Raw genomic sequence first — 8,760 nt, 5'->3', positions numbered from 1 at the left:
CCCTGAGAAACAACAGGCGGTTAAAGCTAAAGTAGCAAAATTACTTGATGCTGGAGTGATAAGAGAAATCACTTACTCTACCTGGCTCTCCAATGTGGTATTAGTCAAGAAACCCAATGGAAAGTGGCGCATGTGTACTGATTACACAGATATCAACAAACACTGCCCAAAGGACTTTTATCCACTTCCCACCATCGACAAGCTGGTCGACAATTCTACAGGATACCAAATCCTATCCTTTATGGACGCGTATTCTGGCTACAACCAAATTTCAATGTTCACACCAGATGAGAAAGCCACAGCTTTTATCACTGAAAAAGCTACCTACTGTTACAATATGATGCCATTTGGTCTCAAAAATGCTGGAGCCGCTTATCAACGTATGATGAACAAAGTCTTCAGCCAGCAGATTGGACAAATGTTGGAAGTTTATATTGATGATATGATAGTCAAAACAATGACAACTGCACAACATCCTCAAGATTTGGAACAGGTATTTCAACAACTGCACAAATACAGGCTACGACTTAATCCAACTAAATGCGCGTTTGGAGTACCTGCTGGAAAATTCTTAGGATTCATGCTCACACATCGCGGGATAGAGGCCAACCCTGACAAATGCAACGCCATTCTCGGCATGAAAAGCCCGCAAAACATAAAGGAACCGCAACAACTGACAGGAAGAATACTGCTCTAACCAGATTCCTTCCTGCTTCAGCTCAAAAATCATTGCCCATGTTCAAACTTTTGCGCAAACAGACAGACTTCAACTGGAATCCAGAGTGCGAGGCAGGGTTCTTGGCCATCAAAGAACATTTGGCCAACCCACCAGTCTTGGTCAAGCCTCCACCCAATGAACCCTTGGTCCTTTACCTTTCCGTCAGTAATGAGGCCATAAGCGTTGTCCTCTTGCGCGAAGAAGCCCAGGAACAACAGCCCATATACTTCATCAGCAAAGCACTCCAAGGACCAGAACTGCGCTATCAACAGATTGAAAAAGTCGCTTTCGCACTGATCTTAACATCGCGACGCCTGCGCCATTACTTCCAGGGGCACACTATCAGAGTCAGGACAAACCAGCCTCTTCGACAAGTGCTTAGACAACCTGATTTAGCAGGCCGCATGATCTCAGGGTCAATAGAGTTGTCAGAATACGACATCATCTATGAACCGCGACAGGCAATTAAAGCCCAGGTATTAGCGGACTTCTTGGTCGAAATGACACACTTACATGAGGCTGAGGACAGCGTCGATTAGATCATTTACGTCGACGGTTCTTCCAATATCAAGGGAAGTGGTGCAGGAGTAATAGTGGAAAGCCCTCAAGGTATTACAGTGGAACACTGTATCCATTTTGGATTCAAAGCTTCAAACAATCAGGCTGAATATGAAGCAGTCCTCGCAGGACTCGCCATGGCCAAAGACTTGGGGGCCACACATATAAATCTCAAGAGTGATTCACAATTGGTAACTGCTCAAGTTCAAGGAAGCTATCAGGCCAAGGACTGGAAAAAGTGAGACTACTACTGACAGAGTTTCAAAGCTACAAAGTGGAGCATATCCCTAAAGAACAAAATTCACGGGCTGACATTTTATCCAAGTTAGCTAGCACAAAAGGACCTGGAAACAACAAAACAATGATCCAACAAAGCATCCTTAATCCCAGCGTCATAATGGCCGTAACTAAACGACAATCTCAACCATCCCCAAGCACCCAATCCATGGTTGAGGATGAATCTATGTCACCTGACGATAAAGAAACTTGGATGACACCAATTTGGAATTATCTAGTCAAAGGAGAGGCACCACAAGAAACACGCGTGGCTAAAAAACTAGAGCGCAAAGCTTCATTCTACACCATCCTCAATAACCAGCTTTACAAAAAAGGATTCTCTTCCCCATTGCTTAAATGCTTAGATCCCCAACATGCTCGGTACGTAATCTCTGAAGTACATGAGGAAATTGGCGGACACCACATAGGAGGTAAGTCTTTATCTCGAAAGTTACTCCGGGCAGGATACTTCTGGCCTACCATGGAAGAAGACTCCAAAAAACATGTGCGACATTGTGTCAAGTGCCAAGAGCACGCAGACTTACACCATGCTCCCCCCGAGGAATTATCTTCAATGCTATCCCCATGGCCATTTTACCAATGGGGTATTGACATTCTGGGACCATTCCCAGTCGCCGTCGGAGGAGTCAAATGGTTGTTAGTAGCAATTGACTACTTTTCCAAATGGATTGAGGCAGAAGCGTTAGCCACAATATCAGCCAACAAGGTTCGCCAATTCTTCTACCGACAGATCATCAGTCGGTTCGGTGTACCACATAACATCATAACAGATAATGGCAAACAATTTGTGGACAGAAAATTCAATCAGATCCTTCAGGATTTGCATGTCAAACACCGATTTATGTCGGTTGAACATCCACAAACAAACGGATTGGCAGAAGTTGCGAATCGAGTTCTCAAACGCGGATTGGAAAGAAGATTAGAAGCAGCAAAATGGGAGTGGCCTGAACAGTTAGACTTTGTGCTATGGGGTTACAGAACAACCAAACACTCAACCACTGGTGAAACCCCATTTTGCATGGTCTACGGTTCTGAGGCTATGATCCCAGTTGAAATTGGGGAACCATCATGGAGAAAGATGTACACAAACTCATACAGCAACTCGCAGGCATTACTTCATAATTTAGACACTTTAGAGGAAATACAGATCGCGCATGTCAAGGAAGAAGCACTCAAACAGAGGATTGCAGCGCACTACAACTTAAAGGTTGTCAAAAGAGGCTTCAACGTGGGCGACTTAGTCCTACACAGAGCGGACATTGGCAATAAGAACGCGCTACAGGGCAAACTGGCTGCAAACTGGGAAGGACCTTATCGCATCCACAGCAAAACTGATAAGGGGGCATATGTAATTGAGACACTATATACGCACATGGAATGCAGACAAGCTTAAGACATTTTATAGCTAAGTCTCTCATGACTCACAACACTGTTGTCTTTCAACTTTTGTCTTTCATTATTATTATTTCAAATAAAACGAACCAGTTTCCCTTTACTATTGATCAATTTCTGCATTAAGTTTCAAATCACAGGATCACAAATGTTCCTATCAAGTTACAGGGTTCTCTCACGAATCCTCCAATTTACAGGAAACCTCTCACGGTTCCTATCAATTTACAGGGTTCTCTCACGAATCATCCAATATACAGGAAACCTCTCACGGTTCCTATCAAGTTACGGGGTTCTCTCACGAATCCTCCAATTTACAGGAAACCTCTCACGGTTCCTATCAATTTACAGGGTTCTCTCACGAATCCTCCAATTTACAGGAAACCTCTCACGGTTCCTATCAATTTACAGGGTTCTCTCACGAATCCTCCAATATACAGGAAACTTCTCACGGTTCCTATCAAGTTACGGGGTTCTCTCACGAATCCTCCAATTTACAGGAAAACTCTCACGGTTCCTATCAAGTTACGGGGTTCTCTCACGAATCCTCCAATTTACAGGAAACCTCTCACGGTTCTTATCAATTTACAGGATTCTCTCACGAATCCTCCAATTTACAGGAAACCTCTCACGGTTCCTATCAATTTACAGGATTCTCTCACGAATCCTCCAATAAACAGGAAACCTCTCACGGTTCCTATCAACTTACAGGATTCTCTCACGAATCCTCCAATATACAGGACACCTGTCATAGTTCCTATCAACTTATAGGATTCTCTCACGAATCCTCCAATATACAGGACACCTCTCATGGTTCCTATCAACTTATAGGATTCTCTCACGAATCCTCCAATCAACAGACTTGTCAACGAGGATCTCCCCAACAGAGCAAAAGCATACAGATCGCGATCCCCAAGGATATATCGTGATCTTTCACGCTCAAATGCGATGGCATAAACGAACAAAGGTATGCAAAATATTTTACAAATTTCACCTATAAACTGTCTAGACATACAACATGCAGGTATAGTGTTCAAGCGCCATACGATGTACACACCACATCCCCAAAATACAAAGCATACAATTGCGACGTTATGCAAACATGGTGTTTAAGCGCCATACGGTGTACACACCATAGCGCGGTCTCATTCACTTTACAAGATTCTATGCTTAAAGGAGTCCTTTATAACGAAGCACGACATGCATATGATCGCGGTGCGACATACAAAACACCTCAGCTGGGTTACAAACCCATCCGCGTTATAACTATCACCCAGCATACAAAGAATGTGAAGAGCAATATGAAGAAGGATGAGAAGGGTAATACCCTATTACAAGGAATGCAACTTTCACACGATTATCAACAGTCTACAGTGAGAGTACAATGCAAGCATTTATTCAGCAACATACATATATTCGGCAAAACAAACCCGAATGTTATAAACTTCAAAATTTGCGGGATCAGTACTACTTCCACGCATCACTGTTGTGGGGACATCCCCCTTACAAATTTGCAAATATTAAAGCAAGTCAAGAAGTAAAAAGAAGAAGAAATTTAACTAAAGATATCGGAAGATCAGCAGCAAATTTAGACGGTCTGAATCGACATATCTTGAGGAGTGTCAGCTTCAACAGTGCGCTCATCATTAACAGCAGGAGGATATTGAGGCAATGGTACTTGCAAGGATGGCGCGGTCGTGTTTGTATCCATCGCGCTAATCAGCTCCATTGGGACCTCTTGATTTTGCTCATTTAGGGTCACCAATTGGCCATCCTTGAAGTAATGGTAGAAGTGGACATTCTCCAGTTTGGCTGAGGGGTTGAAGAAACGCACTTGTTCGATCACGTTCATAAAGGTAGCTTCTGCTTCCTTCTCGAACAAACCCTGGTACCTCTTCACCTCAGCGGTCAAGTGGGCCTTCTCATCAACCCAGGTATCAGCGTTCCCCTCAAGCTCCAGTATGCGCTTCTCCAGATCAATTTTCTTCGCCCCCAAGCTTCGATTGATAGTCGTCAGCTTCTTCATGTCAGCATCCTTCTTCTCCATTTCTGCCGTCAGCATGGCAACCTTGTCCTCAGATTTCTTCAACTTGGCATCAGAAGCAACGCGTTGTTGGGCATTCTCAGTCTTCAACTCCTCAATACGTTCCTTCAGTAAATCTACCGAATCTGTCATATACACAAAAAAGTTATACATACAACCGCGATATTATAGTATTCAAGCAAGCAAGTAACATGGAAAACCAAATATACTTACCAGGTGCGGTCAGGATAAATTGGCCAGCCGCGATCAGACCCTGGGCAAGCTCCCGCCATTGATCCCACGGCAGAGCTTCCAGGTGCAAGCCAAAATCCCTACCCTGAGCCCGCAGGTCACTCACGACTCTCCAGTCGAAATCCGGCCACCATGCAGCTGACCCCTCGGACATTGCGTCAAAGGTTCTTTTCTTCCCTCTCACAATGTCCTCTCCCACTACTACTGGAGGGGTAACCTCTCGAGGAGGGGAAGGAGGGGTACGCAGTCTCAAGGGAGACTTCAACTGCACTGCGGCTTGACCACTTGACTCAGCAACAGCAGCCGCAGTCTTGATCGGTTGTGCGGAGGATGAAGAGCTAGCAAGAGTTGCGTGATTGGGAGCGATTTGCTCCATTTTGCTCACGGGCGCCATCCTTATACTTTCTGCACAATAGAAACAAAGAAATGGATTGTCAGGCATACTTAGTCAATACATACAGGTTACGCTACATAAAGATTAAGACATATCAGAACACGAATGATTCAAATTACCCAGATAAGCTCGAACATTAGTTTCAGTATACTCGTTCAAAATGGTATATGTATCCAGAGAGCCTTCACCGGCAGCTTCACGAGTGATCTTACCTAAAGCGATCACTGTCTGTTGTTCTAAATCACTCAGATCCGTAAAGTTATAGCTTAACACGGAACTCGATGACGGGTATTCCGACCAGTACAAAGGGAAGATAGGAGCCTGGTCCTCGCCTAGGAAAAGCGGCGTAGTACCTTTGGCGGGATAGATCTTGAAATACTCAGCGTTCCATTTGTTAATCTTCCTGCAGTATGACCCGCAGAATTTTTGTTTAACCCTAAAAGATATCCAGCTATTGCGAGGGGGCATCACACTGAACATATACAAAAAGGACAGAACTGACTGGAAAAGGCCATAGGCCTTGCATACCATCTCATATATTCTAATAAAACCCCAAGCATTGGGGGTCAGCTGCGAGGGCGCCACATTCAAATGCGCTAACAGTTTACAAACAAAAGAAGAAAACGGAAGACGGACACCTATGGACAAGAAAAAATAAGAGTACATCATCATATAATGCCTGGTTGACCCCTCGGCCCGCGATGAGCAAACACGCTCATTCTTCGGGACGACTCCAACCTCCCATTGATTGTCAAAAGCTTTATCTGGGGTTAGATGCAGGGCCGCGGTTACCTCCGCCAACTCTCCAGGAGAACAATATATCGACTCAATCTTCAAAACTGAGTCGGACACCCACCCCGGGGTATCAACATCCCGGATGCTTTGCCTGTTCAGGGACCGCGTCTCTGAAGGTTCTTCCTCAGGATTAATTTGTACGACTTTCTTCTTCCCACTAGACTACGTTGAGACGATCTTCTTATCGCGGGCATTACGTTTCGCCATTATCTCCTTGATACGAGAGGACACAAAATCTGATTCAGAAGAAGAGGAATCAGTGGAAGAAGACAAATCAGTGGAAACAGGTTTATAATTATCAAATTTCCTTTTCTTAAAAGGATATCCAGCTGGATAAATCACATTCAACGGCAAAGGACTAGGACTCTTCGGTCTTGAAGATTCACGCGCGATGGAGCAAGAAGAATCGCACGATGAACTCGATAAAGGCAATTTGGGGCTTTTTGATTCTGCCGATTTATAGCTATTACCTGAATGGGAAGAAGAATCACTCGATAGCACAATAGGCTTGAACATATTTCCAGGAAATCGGGGAAAACAGACGAACTATGGGCTGACAATGCCTTCTCGCAAGGAGGTTGTCGCGAGGTTGACCCTAACTCAAGGGTACGACTTAAGGGAACATGCCTAGCACAGGCTTTGGAACAGGGAGCTAGAATTCCTACAGTAGGCCTTGTCTCCCTGGTTCCCAAGGACTTTGATCTTGGTAACAGTCCCGACAGCGGACTAGACGAGCCAGACCAATCTGATAAAATCCGCACAGTTATACTTCTCCGGCATACCCCAGAAAAGCAGACGCAAAATGTTGAACTAGATCACAGAAATGCAGAAGAAACAGAGGATATGAAGCAAACACGCACCTGAGATTTATACTTTCGAATTTCGCAACAGAGAGCAGGACGTGTCACCACCGGAAATGCAGAATAGAGCTCTGAGAGACGAAGCAAGCTTTCCACTACAAGTGACCAAATGATCTTCCCTCCAAAAGAAAAGGCGCAAATACGAAGAGTTTTTCTCCAACGGATACTCCAAAAGCCGTGAAACGTATTAAACACAACACCGGTTAGTGGGACACGTGACGTGCAGGGGAAGCGTTTTATTCGTAAAACGCCCACGACTGTCCTTAAACCCCCCACGTAATCACTGCTGCATTTAATGCTCTTGATTGATTAGACATCTAATCCACCGCTCTTAAGCGGTCGAAGGTCATGATGACACTACAAGGCATCATTACCGCGGACAACAACGTCATGTGACTCAGAACACTACCGCGCCTTATACACAAAGACATATAGCTCACAGCCTTGTCACATAGACAACACCGCAAGCTAGGGGGCATCTGATCCGGATATAATATAGGCCTAATCAGGGCCCAATAAACACATGAAAGCCTAAGCCCATATAAGACCCAGAATAAAGGCATAAAGGACAGGCACAGACGCGATAATCCTATCGCGGTACACTAGCGCGATGACCCTATCGCGTCCTACATGGCGCAATACCTCCTCACGACATGCAGGATGTACTTGTTCCCCACGCAACAGGATACCTTCTACAGACAGTAAACTTAAGGGCCAAGGCAACACCACCGCGCCCTCACACCAGTAAACTACGGACAGCTCCAGCTCGCTATGACTCTACTACTAGACCCCATGGCGGCAAGCTCCTCAACATTTAAACACTGACAGCCACACTACGTTGATACCAAGGAACCTTTGCCTTCACCATAAAAAAGGCATCCTACAAGCATACACCTCGACTACTATATAAACATACGTTGTACCACCAAGGTACGATCATCCTTTACTTTCACAATATAAACACCTGCCTCTGATACTGACTTAAGCATCGGAGTGTCTTCGCAAGTACCCCCCCCCCCCCCCATCTGGAGCAACATGAAGGACGAAGGACAAAGAGCTCAGGCTCATCCCCCAACAGCAATACCAGGCCTAGGCCAGTAACCTCTTAAAGAGTCTCAACCGTGTGTGATTTGAGCTTAATACGTATTGGGCCATCCCATCCGTATCTGGTCCGATCACTACCGAAAGCAATAAAATGTTTGGATGCTTAGATTTAACAACAGAAAACTTCACATTACACAAAACAAGAGATAACTATAGTTTATAATTAGTACCTTTTTTTTTGTAAATATAATTAGTACCTTTAGTAATTAATGTATAATTACGATACTTAGAAGGAGGATAAGTTCAATGAATAATTTTATTAATAGCGTGAAACCACACTTTTTCCTGAAGCATCTTTTTTAATTTCTTCTATTTAAACATTTAAGTTAGTCTCTCTCTGAATTCTACAGATACCAGATAAACAAGGCTG

The sequence above is a fragment of the Gastrolobium bilobum genome, unplaced genomic scaffold (assembly GCF_033153095.1).
Source record: "Gastrolobium bilobum isolate Gb01-03AN ecotype WA unplaced genomic scaffold, APGP_CSIRO_Gbil_v1 utg739, whole genome shotgun sequence".
In the NCBI taxonomy this organism is placed as follows: domain Eukaryota; kingdom Viridiplantae; phylum Streptophyta; class Magnoliopsida; order Fabales; family Fabaceae; genus Gastrolobium; species Gastrolobium bilobum.
Note: the sequence above shows the minus strand (reverse complement) of the source record.